The sequence below is a fragment of the Gobio gobio genome (assembly GCF_949357685.1).
Source record: "Gobio gobio genome assembly, chromosome: 15".
NCBI classification, from domain to species: domain Eukaryota; kingdom Metazoa; phylum Chordata; class Actinopteri; order Cypriniformes; family Gobionidae; genus Gobio; species Gobio gobio.
The window spans coordinates 16337791-16343873 of record NC_137108.1 but is presented as its reverse complement, the minus strand read 5'-3'; positions in this window follow the sequence as shown (position 1 = coordinate 16343873).

Here is a 6083-nt window from a genome sequence, read left to right as displayed (position 1 = left end):
TGCATGGTACATAATGAATAGTTGAATAGTTAGTATATCCAAAACTGCTAATTGTAAAAGTTGACTAGATAAACTAGCAGTATTGGTATTGGTTTCATTCTTTAAGAAGATACACTATCTTGCCAAAAGTTTTGGGAAGTCTGCCTTTACATGCACAAGAACTTTAATGACATCCCATTCTTAATCCATAGGTTTTAATATGGAGTTGGCCCACTCTTTGCAGCTATAACAGCTTTAACTCTTTTGGGAAGGGTGTCTCACCCATTTAATGACCTTGCTTTGTGCACTGGTGCACAGTCATGTTGAAACAGGAAGGGGCCATCCCCAAACTGTTCCCACAAAGTTGGGAGCATGAAATTGTCCAAAATGTCTTGTTATGCTGAAGCATTAAGAGTTCCTTACACTGGAACTAAGGGGCCAAGCCCAACCCTGAAAAACAACCCCACATCATTACCCTCCACCAAACTTTACACTTGGCACAATGCAGTCAGGCAAGTACCGTTCTCCTGGCAGAGTCTGCCAAACCCAGACTCGTCCATCAGATTGCCAGACAGAGAAGCATGATTGGTCACTCCAGAGAACACGTCTCCACTGCTCTAGAGTCCAGTGACGGCGTGCTTTAAACCATCCGACGCTTTGTATTGCACTTGGTGATGTAAGGCTTGGATGCAGATTCTCGGCTAGGAAACCCATTCAAGCTCTCTACACACTGTTCTTTTGGTAATCTGAAGGCCACACGAAGTTTGGAGGTCTGTAGCTATTGACTCTGCAAAAAGTTGTCGACTTCTGCGTACTGTGTGCCTCAGCATGCGCTGACCCCACTCAGTGTCCCAATACGTTTTGGCAATATAGTGTATTTGAGTGCTCTCCTTCTCTTTAGTTAGTTAGTTAGTTTGTATAGCACATTTAAAAACAACAGGCCAAAGTGCTTTCTATTTAGACAATAATCCAACAACATGAATAACAAAAATACAAAAAATTAAACACCAAACCAAAAAATACAATTAAAACACAAGACAACAGTAATCAAGTGGCAATCAACTGCTCATCCATAAGCCTGTGCAAGTTAATGCTCCCTTAGATGTGATTTAAAAATACCAAGTGTAGTACGACGTCTAATATCCAAAGGCAGGTTATTCCAGAGGCGGGGTGCAGCAACAGAGAAGACACAATCCCCTTTGGACTTTAGACGAGATTTAGGGATCTTTAGAAGTAATGTTTGAGATGACCTCAGTGACCTTGTCGTCTGATAACCTTGGAGAAGATCTGAAATATATTCGGGAGCTAGACCATGCAAGGGCTTAAAAACAAGCATTAAAACCTTAAACTGCACCCTTAAACGAACTGGGAGCCAATGCAGTGAAGCTGCTTCTTGGTCCCAGTCAAAAGCCTACATTTACATTTACATTTATGCATTTAGCCTAGTTATTGCATTTTGTAAAAGTTGAAAGCAATTCCAGATACAAAGAATAACAATTGTCCAACCTTGAAAATATAAAAGCCTGTATAGCCTGCTTCAAATCATTAAAATACAAAAAGGGTTACATTTTTGCAATGCGCCTTAAATGAAAGAAGCCAGCTTTCACCACAGAATTTACATGCTTATCAAATTTAAGATCTGAATCAACGATAACTTGCTTACTTATGTACATTAGAGGAACAAGGGCCTAGACAATCAAGTATGTGCGTGGGTGACTTAATGGAGCCAAACACTAGGCATTCTGTTTTAACCTCATTAACTATTATGGTGATAATAACTTTTTGAGCAATATTGCCATCAATGGGCAAGCAGGTGAGACACAGGGCCCACGACTGACCTAAAGTATCCAGATATAAATTTGTTGCCCATTCTCAATGTGAAAGTGGCCACACCAACATCGCTCAAAAAAAAAAAAATTGCTCAAAAAGTTCCCCCGTGTATCATCACCTTTAGGGTATGTTTACACAACAATGATATGCTCAAAGGAACACTCCACTATTTTTGAAAATAGGCCCCCTAGAGTTAAACAAAATGCTCGCTCAAAAAAATGACCAAAGAGTTTGAATATTTTTCCTATTTAAAACTTGAATCTTCTGTAGTTAGTAGTTACATTTTGTAATAAGACCAACAGAAAATTATTTTTTTTTGGTATGGCTAAGAACAATACTCTCATTCCTGTGTAATAATCAAGGAACTTTGCTGCCGTACCATGGGTGCAGCAGGCGCAATGATATTACGCAGTGCTTGAAAATAGTCCCCAGCTAGGTAACTTGCAACGTGACCGGCACTAATTTTGAGTAGTTGCAGGTATTCCGGTTCAAATAGATACAGTTCAGGATCTGCACCAAAGTAAATATCTTCTGAATCATCTCTCACAAATCACTCCATACAAGGCACACTCCTTGTGCAAGCACGTTGTCACGTTGGTTATGTTGACGTTGACGATTTTCAGGCGCTGCGTAATATCATTGCGCCTGCTGCACCCATGATACGGCAGCAAAGTTCCTTGATTATTACGCAGGAATGAGAGTATAGTTCTTAGCTATATTTGCCTAGAAAAATTTTCATTTTCGCAACTTTTCATTTTCTGTTGGTCTTAGTACACGATGTAACTACAGAAGAGTCAAGTTTTAAATAGGAAAAATATTGAAACTCTTTGGTCATTTTTTTGAGCGAGATGCTAACGGTCTAATCAGATTCAATTATCTATGCTAAGCTATGCTAAAAGTGCTACCACCATACCCGGAGGTAGGCTGAATGGATTCGAAAACGGTAAAACTCAACTGTTTAGTTAAACCTATTTTCAAAAATAGTGGAGTGTTCCTTTGAAACAGAGAAGTTTTTTTTTTGAGTTTTCCACATTCAGATGACACCATTGTCAAAACGTTCCCCATTCACACAGATCCACAACATGATTCTGCTTCTAGGCCATTAGATGTTGATGAAACGCAATAGACTGAACATGTAATACGCATGTGCATGACGCCATCATTTTTGTTGTTTACACAGAGACCGTTTTAGCGTTTAGACCACTTTGAAACCCGTTTTCAAAAGTTTGCATTTTCAGGCACCCAAAACGGCATTGTCGTGTAACTGAACGGCCAAACGCAAAAAAAAGTTTTTAGTTTACAGTGTCATGTAAACAGCCCCTTAAATGCATGAATGTTTCGCCGATCATTACATATTATCTATATCTAACACGGATGGATCTCTACCTGTCGCGATAATATAAAACTCTTCTGATATTAGAGTAACAATTACGGAAGAATAAAATAAAGCATATTTTGTCACCTTTTGGAGCTTAGAAGGGTTCAGCTGGAGTAGATGTTATATACCATCATCACTGTCCTAATCAGAGCTCATTTCCCTGTACATTCAGCATCTGCCTCATATTCGCAATGTCAAATATATTTTTAAAAACAATAATTTTTGACATCTTCCTCACCAGATCAAGTGACAGCGATATTTGAGTGCGTTCAGTACTTGCTCTGCTGTAAATCGCTGAGCCATTTCAAGATTTGCTGATGAGACTTCCTATTCTTTTATTTTCTACCTGCGATAACTATGAATGAAATTACTTCATCATTGTGTATCAGACATTGCCACCTTGTGAAATATAGGTAAATTGCACTTATTCAGTAATTAAAGATATAGTTATTATTGTGCAGAAAAAAATATACTTGCACTATTACACACTTCGGGTCGTTAGTGACCCTATACAATTTTTTTTTACAAAAAATGAATGGGAAAACAGTTGTAAACAATTCGGTGATAACATAGGACATCTTCCTGGATTCTAATGAGGGGGTTTCTAACAGTTAGTTATAAATGGGGGTTTCTAAAAGTTTTTATAGGCTATGAAGATGTCAAACATAATCTCATATGACACATCTGTGCATATTGTTATAAAGGTAGCACTTTATTTTACAGTATTGTTTCACATGTACATAGTATATACTTATTGCAGTAATTATAATAACTGAACCAACCCCTATATTATAATCCTGAACCTACCCCTAAACCTCTCAACTCAAGAAGTTACCATATATTACTCAGAAATGTCTTAGTAAGTACACTGTAAGTATATTAAAAGTGCACCCGTTTTAAAGCAGTAAAGCTCATGGACATTGGATACTATCGCAGCTTTTGATTAAACGTCTATTTTTCCCCCCTGAAACTGCTCATCATTCAAATTTTATCTGAACAAATGTCAAGTTGTAGTATCTTCAAATCATTACACTAACATCTTCACCATGACAGGACATGCTAATTGTATATACACTCACCTAAAGGATTATTAGGAACACCTGTTCAATTTCTCATTAATGCAATTATCTAATCAACCAATCACATGGCAGTTGCTTCAATGCATTTAGGGGTGTGGTCCTGGTCAAGACAATCTCCTGAACTCCAAACTGAATGTCAGAATGGGAAAGAAAGGTGATTTAAGCAATTTTGAGTATTTCGCAATCTGCTCAGTTACTGGGATTTTCACGCACAATCATTTCTATGGTTTACAAAGAATGGTGTGAAAAGGGAAAAACATCCATTATGCGGCAGTCCTGTGGGCGAAAATGCCTTGTTAATGCTAGAGGTCAGAGGAGAATGGGCCGACTGATTCAAGCTGATAGAAGAGCAACTTTGACTGAAATAACCACTCGTTACAACCGAGGTATGCAGCAAAGCATTTGTGACGCCACAACACGCACAACCTTGAGGCGGATGGGCTACAACAGCAGAAGACCCCACCGGGTACCCCTCATCTCCACTACAAATAGGAAAAAGAGGCTACAATTTGCATGAGCTCACCAAAATTGGACAGTTGAAGACTGGAAAAATGTTGCCTGTTCTGATGAGTCTCGATTTCTGTTGAGACATTCAGATGGTAGAGTCAGAATTTGGCGTAAACAGAAAGATTACATGGATCCATCACTGTGCAGGCTGGTGTTGGTGGTGTAATGGTGTGGGGGATGTTTTCTTGGCACACTTTAGGCCCCTTAGTGCCAATTGGGCATCGTTTAAATGCCACGGCCTACCTGAGCATTGTTTCTGACCATGTCCATCCCTTTATGACCACAAGTACCCATCCTCTGATGGCTACTTCCAGCAGGATAATGCACCATGTCACAAAGCTCGAATCATTTCAAATTGGTTTCTTGAACATGACAATGAGTTCACTGTACTAAAATGGCCCCCACAGTCACCAGATCTCAACCCAATAGAGCATCTTTGGGATGTGGTGGAACGGGAGCTTCTGGATGTGCATCCCACAAATCTCCATCAACTGCAAGATGCTATCCTATCAATATGGGCCAACATTTCTAAAGAATGCTTTCAGCACCTTGTTGAATCAATGCCACGTAGAATTAAGGCAGTTCTGAAGGCAAAAGGGGGTCAAACACAGTATTAGTATGGTGTTCCTAATAATCCTTTGGGTGAGTGTATGATCGGTCTTATCTTTGTGAATGGATCTGATTTTTTAATGGTTAGGATCTTCTAGTTCATAGTATAATACAATTTGAAATGCATGAACAGAACCTGGGACCAAATGTAATTATGCATCTGAGAAAACACCATTTTCTTAGTAGTGGCCAAATGTGAAGTCCGGCCTAGGAAATTGACACCTTCACCCTTTATTCAAATATTATTAAAGATTTTGTAAGCATATTGTGTATTTGTGCTTGTCTGTTGTTTTATTTGTGATAATGAAATGAAACATGCCAAACATAATTAGTAATGTGGTATTGGACATTATTTTTGGGCAAGCTGTCATACAAAGAAATTAGAAATCAGACAGAAGACTCAATTTGGACTGCTGAAAGGATTTCTCTCTCTCCCTTATGCTTTTGTTGTAAATGGCCTTGATATATGTCTGAATACCATATGCAATTGATTGTTTGTTCACGGCTCCAACAAAAATGGTTGATTAGTAGATAAAGTTTTTTTTTTTAATCGTTTCATTCTTACTGATAATTAATTACTGACTTTAGGCAGAGTTTTTGATGTATCATGACAAAAATGAGAAGAAAACAGAAAATCCTCCCTGCCCACAGGGAAGCAAATACTTCTGTCTGGTCTGTGATCTGCTTGCTGATAACCTCTG